We start from the raw sequence: 14,095 nt of genomic DNA, 5'->3' as shown, positions 1-14,095 counted from the left end.
CCTGATGGTGAGTTTCAGTATCCGACGTCTGCTCCACTCCCTGATATAAATGACTATGCCGGTACAGTCCTGATCAAAGGGGAACGTTGGAAAGGTAACATGATGCCGCATGCAAGGCTGACATCTGTGGCTCGCATGCTTCACCTCTTTTGTCTGTACAATGTCACCCCCCAAGACTCGACATTCTAGCATTAGTTTGGATCGTGCGTTCCTTCTTCATGCCATGTTATCGGGAGTCTCTATTGACTTAGCTGCAGTGATCTATGATTCTATTCTCTCAGCTGCACAGAAAGAAGCACCTCATGAGGGATTACCTTTTGGCATTTTTCTTACCACCTTGTGCACTCAGAGTGGGGTGCGAGTAGATGCTTCGGAACCTTCTCTTACTTCGCAGAAACCATTGGATCGGATTACTCTGAAGCGGAGTCAAGCTCACGACCAGACGTCTCCTCTCAAACCGTCCTCTTCTGCCGCTGGTCGGTCATCGCATCTCGACAGTTCTGATGATAGCTCTGCCGATGACTCATCTCCCACTGAGGGGGAGTTACCATAGTACTCGGACCGGTTCGATCAACTTAGTACTCAAGTGCAGGATCTCCATTCAGCGGTGAATGATTTACGTACTGAGCAAGTCCATCAGGGAGCTGTACTTGATTCCGTGTTGACGATTCTTCATCGTCAGTTTCCTCCGAGTTCCTAGTCTTTGGCATTTGTGCCAAAAAGGGAGAGAGTGTCTCAGTGTTTAAGTGTCTAAGTGTGTAGGGGGAGTATGGGCATAGGGGGAGTTTAGTGGAGTTTACTTGATGGTTGAACTTGGCATTTGAAACTTAACTTAACTTGAAGTAATTGTGATAACGTGTGTTTAATCTTTGTCTGTTTAAATTTTTGCTCTTGTGATAACTTGTGTTTTGATTTTTTTTATTTCAAGTTATTTTCACTTGATCTTGGATTGATATATGTTTCCTTGCAGGGATTGATGTGCAAAATATTCTAGACTTATTGATTGCTCAGTTTGAAGTCATTGTAATATCTTGTAACCTAAGTGTTTTGTCACAAATTGCCAAAGGGGGAGATTGTTAGGTTTTTTATTTATTGGCAATTTTGTACAAAATATTCTAAGTATATTCTTTCATGTATTTGAGCTTTACACAAGTCTAGAATATCACTGGTGTGAAGAATTGCAAGATCATTGGAGAAAAGCCTCGCGTTCTCACCGCGTTCACAAACGCGTTCGAACACGAAATCTGCGTTCACACAGACAGAGAGCCGCGTTCACAAGCGCGTTCGAACGCGGGCACTGCGTTCACACAGACAGAGAGCCGTGTTCACAAACGCGTTCGAAAGCGGGCACTGCGTTCACACAGAAAGAGAGCCGCGTTCACAAACGCGTTCGAACGCGGGCACTGCGTTCACACAGACAGAGAGCCGCGTTCACAAACGCATTCGAACGCGGGTACTGCGTTCACACAGACCGAGAGCAGCGTTCACAAACGCGTTCGAACGCAACCTGAAGAATTCAAGCTGTCGCGTTCGAACGCACTTGGGCCCGTTCGAACGCACCTGAGATTGAGTTAGGCCGTTCGAACGCACTCGGGCCGCGTTCGAACGCACATATGAAGTTTGCGATTTATTGGATTTTCGTGAGTACGAATATGACTTGGATTTGGCTCTATCTTGGAGATCATATATAAGGATAGTGTTGCCCTAACCTAGGGATGTTGAAGAAGATTATTCAAGGAGACTTTTTGGAGGCTACATCGGTTCTTCAACAAACAAGGCCCTTCGCATCTATAAATCTTAATCTTTCGTCTTAAGGGCTCTCTAGACGAAAGATCAATCTTGAGGGCTACTGAGATTGGACTTCAATCACAAAAAGCAGTGAATCGTGGGTTCTAGCGATCAAGATTGAGAGGAACAAAGTCGTTTGGATCGACGGGTTGTTTTGTGAGTCAGTCTTGTAACTGCGACTATTATAGTGATTGATTTTGATCCGAGTTTGGATCCGTGGTTCTTTCCCGTTTGGGTTTTCCACGTTAAAATCTTGGCGTTCATCTCTACTTTCGTTTTTTAATATTTCTTCCGACTTTTACTTAAGCGAACGAGAAATATCATTGCCTAGAGGTTAGATTCATACGTGTGTCTAGGGGTTTTTCACACTTTGTTTTATGATTTTTTGACTACCAAAGAATATTTGATAAATATTTTTCCACGGTTGCACAGACTGATTCTTGTAATAAATTTAGATCTTAAAGAAATCGTTCTATAGCCTATCTTTTGGTACCGTAACCCATCAATGGTCACACTAGGAGGCCCTTGCTGTGCATGCCATCCAAAAGGTGCAACGTACCACCGTTGGTTTTTCACTACAATGTACCACTGTTGATTTTTCATCGCAACGAAGCATTGGATCCACCACTTCACGATGACGTTGACAAGTGGGCAGATTACAAAGAACCAACGACCCCACAACACCATCCTAGGGTTCAACCCAAGGGAAGAAAGGCCCAACTAATATGAAGAAGAATAATAAGGCATCCATGCAGGAACTGTTCACCTCAACTTCCCACCCTTTAATGGAGGGAACCCACTTGATTGGGTTTATCGAGCGGAGCAATTCTTCGAATACCAAAGAATACATAATGCACAAAAGTTGTTGTTGGCATCTTTCCATCTCGAAGACATTGCCATTCGATGGTACCAGGCCATAAATCGAGCTTAGCCCTATCAAATGTGGGAGGAGTTCGCTGACACTATTTGCGTCCAATTTGGACCCTCTAGTTATGAGGATTTATAGGCTGCTCTTACCAAGCTAACTCAAAGGACTACGGTGAGAGCATATCAAGAGGAGTTTGAGCGTGTTAGCAATCGAGTGCGAGATTGGTTGGATTCCCAACTCAAGAGCACATTCATTAGTGGCCTTAGGCGGGGCATTCATTAGTGGCCTTAGGTGGGACATTCAAGTTGAAGTGAAGGCTGCTTGACCAACAACATTGCTAGAGTCTTTTGCAATAGCTCAATTTATGGAAAAGAAGCTTCGGGAACTATGGATTGCGGCAAAAGGGGGCTGGAGCACCATAGAGTTTAGAGGAGTGCCTCGGCAAACCGCAGTGACAAATCATGTGTCAGCGCCTCCATCGAGGACAACAGGTGCAAGATTGCCTCCACGGCCACAACCATAGGTGAAGGGACCTTCCCAAACTACCATGAGGAGACTTACCCCAGCCTAAGTTGAAGAAAGAAGAGTTAAAGGGTTATGTTTTTATTATGATGAGCGATTCGCCTCTGGGCATAAATGTGCTCGATCGGCAACTAGGGTGATGGTGTTGGACAAAGCAAAAGGTGTGGAGGAAGACGAAATGGTGGAAGTTGAATTAGAGGATTTGGCGAGAGACTAGGAAGCATTGGAGAGCAACTAGAGGTGAGGAGACCTCCCCGAATTACCTTCTTTGTAGTGTATAGGTGCACCAAAGCTGAAAAGTGTGCATTCTTTGTCAACTAGTAGATGACAACCATTATCACGATATTTCCTCTAACCTATGGAAGTCCTTCAATAAAATCCAATGCTACATCTTCCCAAATTTTGTCCGAAATGGGTAGTGGTTGCAGCAACCTTACCAATTTTGTACACTAATTCATAGTCATAACCCAGCAACTTTATCACCCACCGCTGTTGTACCGAAGTGTGAATCCGTTGTCCAAGAAAGTAAGGAAGACTTCGTTGGTCAGTACGCACCGCAAATCACCGCCCGATGAGATTTGGTCTCCATTTGGTGATCGCATGGATAATGGCTAACATCTCCCGCTCATATGTAGACATCATCTAGTTCATCAAAAATGCCTTGCTCATATATGCCACTAGCCTCCTTTCCTAGATGAGAATAGCCCCAATTCTAGCACTTGACGCATCGCATTTGACCACAAAAGGTTTAGTGAAATCGGGTAGCGCAAAAACCAGCACCGTGGTCATTGCCTTTGTTGCTGCCTCAGTGCACCGGAACTCCCCCTTCTTCACTAGTGATGTCAAGGGGGCAGCAATCTTGCCATAGAAATCGGTGGTAATAGCCCGTCAACACAAATAGCCTTTTTTAGCAAGGCTTTAACATAAATATTCTATCAATTATCAACCTATGAGAGAGTGAGATAGAGAGAGAGAGATGTTGCCAATTCTGTATTCGACGACAAAGTGAAGGCCTTATTTGATTGGTTGGTGATTCATTATCCGAACCGACCAAAAGAGCCTTCCAAACTTTATGGGATAGTGTATTCACACTCCGACACAATACAGATGGGTCACAATATTATTGGGGTATGATTATGAAATTCAATACAAGAAAGGAATAAAAAAATAGAGTGGCGGATGCACTATCGCGCCAACCCGGTATCGCCGGGCTCATAGCCTATTATTCACCCACTTTTATTTTTCTTAATGAGATAAGGTATTCATGTACATCTGACCCAGATGTTTTGATATTATTACAAGAGGTGTTGGATGATCCGAAGTGCCATCCAGAGTTAGAGAATCAAGGCAGTTTGTTGCTGGACAGTGGGTGCATTCGCATACCTACAAATGATGGATTGCGGCAGAAATTGTTGGAGCACTTTCACCAAACTCCAGAAGCTGGTCATGAAGGTTTCTTGAGGACTTATAGGAGGATATCACAGAGTTGCACGTGGTTAGGATTGAGGTGAGATGTGAGAAGTTTTGTTCGTGCTTGTGAAGTCTATCAAAGGGCTAAAGAAACCACATTAAAATTGGCTAGATTACTGTAGCCTCTACCAATAGCGAACCGTGTTTGGAAAAACATTTCTATGGATTTCATAAAGGGTCCTCCACTGGTACATGGTTATTCCATTATTTTTGTGGTGGTTGACAGATTGAGCAAGTATGCACATTTTTCTGCATTGTCACATTCATTTTCAACTAAGTCAATAGCTAAAATTTTTGTTAGAGATGTTGCTCGGTTGCATGGCATACCACACATGATTGTCTCAGATCGTGATCCTGTATTTATAAGCGACTTTTGGATAAAGTTTTTCAGATTACAGGGGACTCAATTAAACTTCAGTTTGGCTTACCATCCATAAACGGACGGCCAAACCAAAGTGGTCAATCAAGACATTGAGCAGTACTTGAGGTGTTATGTTGGAGAGACGCCGAGATAATGGTAGGAGTTCTTACCGTGGGCGGAGTGGTCTTACAACACCGCCCACCACAGTAGCATTGGCATGACTCCGTTTAAGGTGGTGTATGGGCGCACGGCTCTAACATTACACGCTTATGACCTAGTGGCTTCTGCAGATTGGACGGAGGTGGACTTAGCTTTGATGAATAGAGATGCCATATTGAGGAGGTTGCATGCACATCTTAAACTTTCTCAAAATCGCATGAAGTAAGTTTATGATCGCAGCCATAGGGAGTAGCAATTCAACATCGACAAATTGGGTGTTCGAATGCCGAACGCCTGAACATCGACAGTTCAACATGCCATATTGAGGAGGTTGCGTTCGAACACCTGCATTAGGTTCACAAAAATAGAAAACACATTTGTACGTTCGAACGTTGTCAGGCATGTTCGAATGCAATCAGCGAGAGTCAACTAGAATTAGTGTTAATAATTGTTATTTTGGCTTGTTGGCTAGCCTCTATAAAGATGTGGATAGTAGCCAAAATTATTATGCTTATGGAATATTAGTTTCTTGTCTCTTTATCCTCTTTCTAGTCTCTCTACTTAATCCCCCTCCTCCCTCTTCACCAACCTACCACCTCTATCGTTGGCAAGGTATTTCCTAACTTCTAATCTCTCTCGTCTATCGAGTCCTCCCTCTTTTTTGGGATCTTGACCACTTTTTCTCTTCGTCTTTATCCCTTAAACAATATCAATCAACAACCCTTATCTTCATTATCTTCCATAACCTTATCATTCACTTCACTCGTCACCACCACCATCATCCGCACTATATTGTGTTTTCATCTCAGTTGCAGTTCGAATTTGCGAAGGGCATAAATATGAAAAACGTAGATCAGGGAGTTACGGATCAATCCAATTGGGTAATTTTCTAACTATGGGAGAATGTTTAGTGAATATTTTTCCTCGATTGCGCAGATTGCTTTCTGCAATCAATCTAGATCTTAAGTGATCATTCCGTAGTAGCCCTATCATAAGGGTATCTTAGAAAAAAGTCATACTCTGCCATACGCTAAGGGTATATCAATGACAGTTGTACCCTGTCATACGCTAAGAGTACAACCATCAGCCATCATCATACTCTATTATACGCTAATAAAAATGATACCTTGTCATATACTAAGAGTACAACCATCAGACATCACCATAGTCCACACTAAATACCATTCCAGCCATCATATCACATACACAAGTATTTTCATGATTTTCTAATACATGATAGATTATATGCATCTATCCAGTACTACAATAGATCATGCAACTCAAAAATTTAAATAGTAAAGAAGTCAAAAGAAAAATGATGCAATACAGACTCCAACTATGTATCTAACACATGCATACTCTTGCTAATCTATCACACACACACTCATGATAGAGATCATCTCGACATAAAACTATGACAATATAGTCATCTCCAATCATCTCTATATATCACCAATGTACTCACATCCCAAATCAGCCTAATCAAATGCATGAAAAAATTTGCTCGACTAAAATCATCTCTAGATAAAGTCATATAATCATGCTAGAGGCTAAAACATGCATTTACATAATTATATAATATATCCTAATTTGAGAAAGACATCTAGGAGATAAGACTACTCACCACAACTGAATTACCAAATAAGCTCTCGTTCACGTTGCTACAACAACAATCAGTCCTCGATAGCTAGGTCCACGGGGTCTTAAATAGGGGGTCAGAATTTAAAATTACTTATAACATATAATGTCAGTCTTTCCACTAATTAAAACTAACTTGACTAGAAGAAAATTTCTCATTGTAATCATATACTCTTAATCCCTATATTTCTTTTGTTATTTATTAACTATAATTATATTATCTAATAATGTTTATAAAACATAATTATCTACCTATCATTCTCTTTGATAATTAAGAAAATGATACATTTAGTTAGGATCTTTTCATTTTGCATTAGTTGTTTATTTTCATTAAAATAAAATTTCTGTAGGTCGCATTCAATCGTAGAAGGGGTCGCGTTCGACCGCCCTTGCAAACGCTTGCATCAGGTTCGTAAATACAGAGAACACAAAAAGTGCATTCGAACGCGATTAGGCGAGTTTAAACGATGTGTTCAAATGTCTACACTACGTTCGCACATATAGAGAACGTCTTTTGTGCATTCAAACACGATCGGGCGTATTCGAACGCGATCGATGGTAATCCTTTAGAATTAATATTACTTATTGTTTTAGGACTTGTTGGCTAGTCTCTATAAATATGTGGATGGCAGCCAAATTTATTATGTTATTGAATTATTGATTTCTTGCCTCCTATCTTCTCTCTAATCCCTCTCCCTTCTCCCTCTTCACCAACCTTCCACCTCTACCGTTGGCAAGGTTTCTCCTAACTTCTAATCTCCCTTGACTGTCGAGCCACCCCTCTTCTTTGGAATCTCGACCACTTCGTTCCTTTTGTCTATATCACTTAACCACATCCACCATCCACCTTCATCTCCATACCCATCCATAACCCTAACATCCACTCCACCTATCACCACCACCATCACCCATATTATTCCGTATTTTTGTCCTAGTTTCAGTTCGAATCTGTAAAGGGCTTAAATATGAAAGTTGTAAATCAGGAAGTTATGAATCTAATCCACTTAGTTTCATAATTTTTTGACTATAGAAGAATATTTGACGAATATTTTATCATGATTGCATTGACTGCTTCCTATAATAAATTCAGATCTTAAGGAAATTGTCCCGTAGCCAACCTTTTGGTGCAATAACCCATTAGAAAATAAGCATTATATTACTGCAAATAATTACATAAGAATTTACGTACATAACCCTAATAATTACTATACCTAGCTAGGATTAATTTGTAATTTATGTTGGAGGTATTTTGCTAAACATGATATAATTAGATTTATTTAGTAACCATGATGTAATTAGATTTAATTCATATAAATTAAATGCATTAGATTAACTACACTAATTAAATAACTAATAACATAATCAAATATAATTTAAATAGTAATCAATAATATGTGTGTATATATTTATATTTAAAAAAACTATACATACTACTGGGTTTAGCCTAGCACCTCAGCATAGCATATGTTGGGCGAAGCCCAGCACCTTGCGTAGCAGGGTGCTAGGCCACGCCTAGCACCTCCAGGGTGTTACCTGCCTGAGAGGAGAAAAGAAGAGAAGGAGGAGGAGGAGGAAGAAGAAGAAGAAGAAGAAGAAGAAGAAGAAGAAGAAGAAGAGAAGAGTAAGAAGAAGAAAAAAAGGGGAAGAGTAAGAAGAAGAAGAAAAGGGGAAGGGGGCTGGCCCATAGGGGACGGGTATGGCCGCTGGTGGCCGCTCAGTGGCTAGCCTCTCGCCAGCAGCTCAATCCTTTGATGGCTATGAGAGGAAACGGTAAGAACTAAAGAAATAGAGGGGGAGAGAGAGAGAGAGAGAGAGACTCACCGATGAGTAGAAGGCCAATGGCGGTTCTTCTCGGTGGTCGGTGGCTGCTAGGGAACTAAAAGGAGTGAGAGAGGGAGAGTTAGAGAGAGAGAGAATGAGAGGACAGGAAGGAAAAAATTAGAGAGAGAGAGAGAAGGAGAGATAGATCGGGGTGGTCACGCGGCGGCGATAGAGTGGCCGATGGGCTCAGTCCCACCTCCACGCGTCCTCGCAACGTTGAGAAAAGTTGCTCGGTGGAGGTGTGTGGCACCTCCATCGCTGCGATGACATACATAGCATGCTGGGCACGAGGACAGCTATAGCATGTTCAGTCGCGTCGTGCCCAGCTAAAGATTTTTTTTTTACTACTTGGGTTATTACAGAATTGCTGACCTCTTCATTCTAGTAAATCTTCTTAATGTCACACTATCATCTTACTGAGAAGTATGAGGTTCAACTTCTTGTTCAGAAGTTTTATGCATCTCTTGAATAACTTGATCTACTAGAATGTTGTCAATAGCTTGAGGAATTTCGATGATTGGTTGTTCAACACCACTTTATACTTGAGGGGTGCTATGAATAATTAACAATCTATCACCTAAAGTGGAAGGTTGAGACTCAAAATGATCAATATAAAAAACTATATTCCTGATTTGATTGCTCCCACACATCTAGTCATATTCAAGAAACTTTGCATTTCTTAATTCCACAATCCTAGTGCTATGAGATAGACAACAAAATTTATAACCTTTAGACCTTTCAGTATATCTAATGAAATATCCACTAATGGTCCTTGGATCAAGCTTTTTCTCTTATGGATTATAGATTCTTACTTCAAATGGACATCTCCAAATACACATGTCGCAAACTCAGCTTTCAACCTTTCAATAATTCAAATAGTGTCTTTGAGACAGCCTTGGTTGGAACTCAGTTTAATATATACACTACCGTCTTCGGTACTTCAGTTCACAACAATTTAGGAAGATTGGAGTTGCTAAGCATACTCCGCACCATGTCTAACAATGTTCGGTTTCTTCCTTTGCTACACTATTCTAATCTAATGAACTAGGCCTAGTGATACGATTCAGACTTCACCGATGTCGTCTCGAGCATGGGTACACTTTACGAGTGTCTTTTAGTGTTTAATTCATAGAAAAATAAGTTTTCTGTATGTCACGTTTGAACGCGGGTGGAGTGCGTTCGAACGCACTTGCGAACACCTACATTAGGTTCGCAAATATAGAGAATGCAAAATGTGCGTTCGAACGCGCTTGCGAACGCCTGCATCAAATTCACACATACAGAGAATGCAAAATGTGCGTTCGAACGCGATCGGGCGCATTCGAACGTGATACACTTAGTTATGATCTTTTATTATTGCATTAGGTGTTTATTTTTATTAAAATAAAATTTCTGTAGGTCGCGTTCGAACGCCTTTGTGAATGCCTGCACCAGGTTCCCAAATACAGAGAATGCATATTGTGCATTCGAACGGGTTCGAACGCTTGTATTGCGTTCGCACATCCAGAGATGGGGCTTTTTGAGTTCGTTTGAACGCAATTGGGCGCGTTTGAATGCGATCGACGGGAATCCTCTAGAATTAGGGTTTCATATTGTTTTAGGACTTGTTAGCTAATCTCTATAAATATGTCGATTGCAGTCAACTTCATTATGCTATTGGATTACTGATTTCTTGCCTCCTATTTTCTCTCTAAACTTCTCTCTCCTTCCTCTTCACCATCCTTCCACATCTACCATTGGTAAGGTTTCTCCTCGCTTCTAATCTCCCTCGACTATCGAACCACCTCTCTTCTTTGGGATCTCGACCATTTCATTCCCCTCGTCTACTTCCCTTAATCACTTTCACAATCTACCCTCATCTCCATACCCATCCATAACACTGACATCCACTTCACCCGTCACCACCACCATCACCCACGTTATTCCGTATTTTTGTCTCTACTACACTTTGAATCTTCAAAGGGCATAAATACAAAAATTATAGATCAAGAAGTTATGGATCCAACCCAATTGGTTTAATAATTTTCTAATAATTGAAAAATAACTAACGAATATTTTTCCACGATTGTGCGGACTACTTTCTACAAAAAATTTAGATCTTAAGGAATTATTCCGTAGCCGAACTTTTGGTTCCAGAACCCATCAAATGATATCAGAGTCTATCAATTTGGAATCAGAGTCTATCAAGTGGTATCAGAGCCCATTAGAATGCGGTCGGCAAAAATCTACTATTTTTAGGGTTAATAATTGCCATTTTTTAATTGTTTGGTTAGCCCATAAATGTGTGGATGGCAACCTTGGAATCATTATTGAATGAATTAAGTTTTGCCCTAGTCTCCTTCCTTCTCTCTCGTTCTCTTATTCCCTGGTATCGCTGCTTCTAACCTCCCTTGACCGGCCACTCACCATAGTCCCTCAGGGGCGGCCCACTCCTCCCTCTTCTTCCAATCTATCTATCTACTTGCCCTTGATACGATCTCCCCTTAGACCAAGGCTTGATCTTTCCTGATTTTCAGATCTGGATAGGATTTAAGATGAAACTTTAAAAATAGATTTCAAAAGATGTAGCTATCGGATCGATATGCATTTTTGATATGTTGTAGCCCTGGAAAATAGCTTTCGAACAAATCTAGTTTTAGGGAAATCGAACGGTGGGATCTTAAGATATCGTTCTAGAAGTAGACGAACATCATGGAGTCTATCTAAGGATCCGTGGATGGAGGCACGAGATCCTAGGTGATAGTGGGTGGTGGTAGACCGCCGGTAATAAGGTGGCACCGGTGGATAAGTGGTGGTAGAAGGGTTATGGGTGACGAAAGGGGTTAGGGCAGGTGATAGATAGATTGGAAGAACGGGGAGGAGTGAGCCACCCCTAAGGGACTAAGGTGAGTAGGCGGTCGAGGGAGGTTAGAAGTGGCAATACTGGGGAACGAGAAAATGAGATGATATGATCTCCCCTTAGGCTAAGGTTCGATCTTTTCCAATTCTTTGATATGGATTAGATCTGGGACGAAACTTTGAAATAAGATCCTGAAAGATGTCATCGTAGGATCGAAGTGAAATTTGGATATATTCTAGCCCCATAAAAGAGCTTTCCAACAAATCAAGCTTTAGACAAATTGGATGTGTGGATCTCAAGATATCATTCGATTAGTGGACAAACATCAGGGGGGTTTGATCAGGATCCGTGGATAGAGGAACGAGATCCTAGATGGTGGTGGTTGGTGGAGGACCGGCGTTAATGGGGTGGCACTGGTGAAAAGTGGTGATGGAAAGGTTATGGTTGATGGAAGGATTGGAAGAAGGGGGTGGAGAGGGCCGCCACTAAGGGTATAAGGTGATTGGCCGATCGAGAGTGGTTAGAAGCGGCGTCACCGAGGATCGAGAGAACGAGAGCGAAGAAGACAAAGGAGGCAAGGCAAAAACTCAATTCATCAATAATAATCTCTTGTTGCCATCCACATCCATTTTAGAGGCTAACCAAACAACTCAAAATTAACCCTAAACAATATAATTTTACCGACTGCGTTCGAACGCACTGAGTTCGCTCTTCTCTAGATTTGCGAACGCGATGCAGGCGTTCGAACGCGCGATCGAACGCACTTGTTTCCCACTTCTCTGGATTTGCGAACGCGATGCAGGCATTGACAGTGTGTTCGAACGCACAATGCACACTCTCGCAACCACGTTCACAACCGCGTTCGAACTCACTCCACCCGCGTTCGAACACGACTTACAGAAAACTTATTTTCATAGAATTTAAACACTAAAACAAGAAACAAAGACACTCCTAAAGTGTATCTCTACTCGAGATGACCTCGGTGAAGTCCGAATCGTATCAATCCACGTCGCTTCCGCAACCTTGTCCTCAAGGTTTGAAATTTGGGAAACGATCCATGATATCTAACTCTAGCTCCCATGTGGACTCATTAGTAGGTTTGCCCAGCCAATCAATCAGCACTTTAGTCTCTAATCTGGACCCACGGCGTTTTCTCCTGCGGCCTAAGACTCAGACCGGTTCAGTGGGACCATCTTCCTCCATTAGTTCGGGTAAGGCCGAACCCACCATATGGTCAGGCCTGATCTGGGCCTTCAATGCCGATACATGGAAGACCGAATATATCTTGGTTCCTTTAGGTAGGTCCAACCAATAAGCTACTGGACCGATTCGTTGTAGCAGTCGGTATGGACCATCGTACTTGTAACCCAACTTTTGGTTCAAAATTGGCCTCAATGTGGATTGTCGTTATGGTTGAGCTTGAACTAACACCCATTGATCCACCTCAAATTCTCACTCATGCCGACCTTTGTCATGAGTTTGCTTCATGCGTATTTGGGCTGTTACTAGGTGAGTCTTGAGCCATTTTAATGTTTCATCTAGATCAGCAAGTTCCAAGTCGAGCTCAGTTCTATCTCCTGCTGCGAGTCTATCGTAGGTACACAAGACCGGGGGAGTGCGCCCATAAACCACCTCAAAGGGTGTCATGCCAATGCTAGAGTGATGAGCGCTATTATATGACCACCCAGCCCATGGAAGGAATTTGACCCAATCCTTTGGTCGGTCCGCCACAAAGCATCGCAAGTATTGTTTCAGTCCGCGATTCACCACCTTGGTTTGTCCATCTGTCTCGAGATGATAAGCTGAACTAAGGTTGATTCGAGTCCCTTACAATCTGAAGAACTCGAACCAAAACTTGCTGATGAAGATGCGATCCCGGTCTAACACGATCGTCCTAGGCATCCCATGTAAGCGCGCCACTTCTCGAACAAAAATTTCAGCAACCCTTTTCGCTGAAAACGAGTGAGACAATGCTATGAAATGAGCATATTTGTTTAGCCTATCCACCACAACAAACACCACCGATTGTCCTCGGACCTCCGACAGCCCTTCGATGAAGTCCATGAAGATGTCCTCCCAAATATGCTCCGGTATAGGTAGTGGTTGCAACAGCCCGCCGGGTTTGAGCATCTTCGATTTGACTCGTTGGTAGATTTGGTATTCACGCACATATTTCTTCATGTCCGACGTCATCGTTGTCCATGTACAGTTATAGGCCAGCCGCTTGTAGGTACGTAATACCCCTTCAAGACCTACTATTGGAGTATCATGGAAGTGCGCTATCAATAGTCTCCGTAGCTCTTCATTCCGGGGTACCTTGATTCGCCTGCTCTCTAGTACTAACCCATCGTGCTCCTCGTGCTCGGGGTGGCTTGAGGGGTTCTCTCTCAACTCTTCCATGAGTCAGACTAGATCACTATCCTCTGCATTGGCTCTCCGCAGATCTGAGAAGAAAGGAAAGGTGGGTGTCGAGAAAGAAGCGAGCTCCCTAGCGTCCCTTTCGTTTGGAAGCTCAAGCAGCGATTGACTTCCATCCAGTAACACTCTCTGGTCATTCCTCCAAAATGTCAATGTGAGGCTTGTAAAATCAAATGTCATGGGCCCCAAGCTTCGAAGCCATTGGGTCCTC

This window comes from Typha angustifolia, chromosome 6, assembly GCF_048772165.1.
Source record: "Typha angustifolia cultivar Huaian chromosome 6, ASM4877216v1, whole genome shotgun sequence".
NCBI classification, from domain to species: domain Eukaryota; kingdom Viridiplantae; phylum Streptophyta; class Magnoliopsida; order Poales; family Typhaceae; genus Typha; species Typha angustifolia.
The sequence above is the reverse complement of the archived record's forward strand: the minus strand, read 5'-3'. Positions refer to the sequence as shown.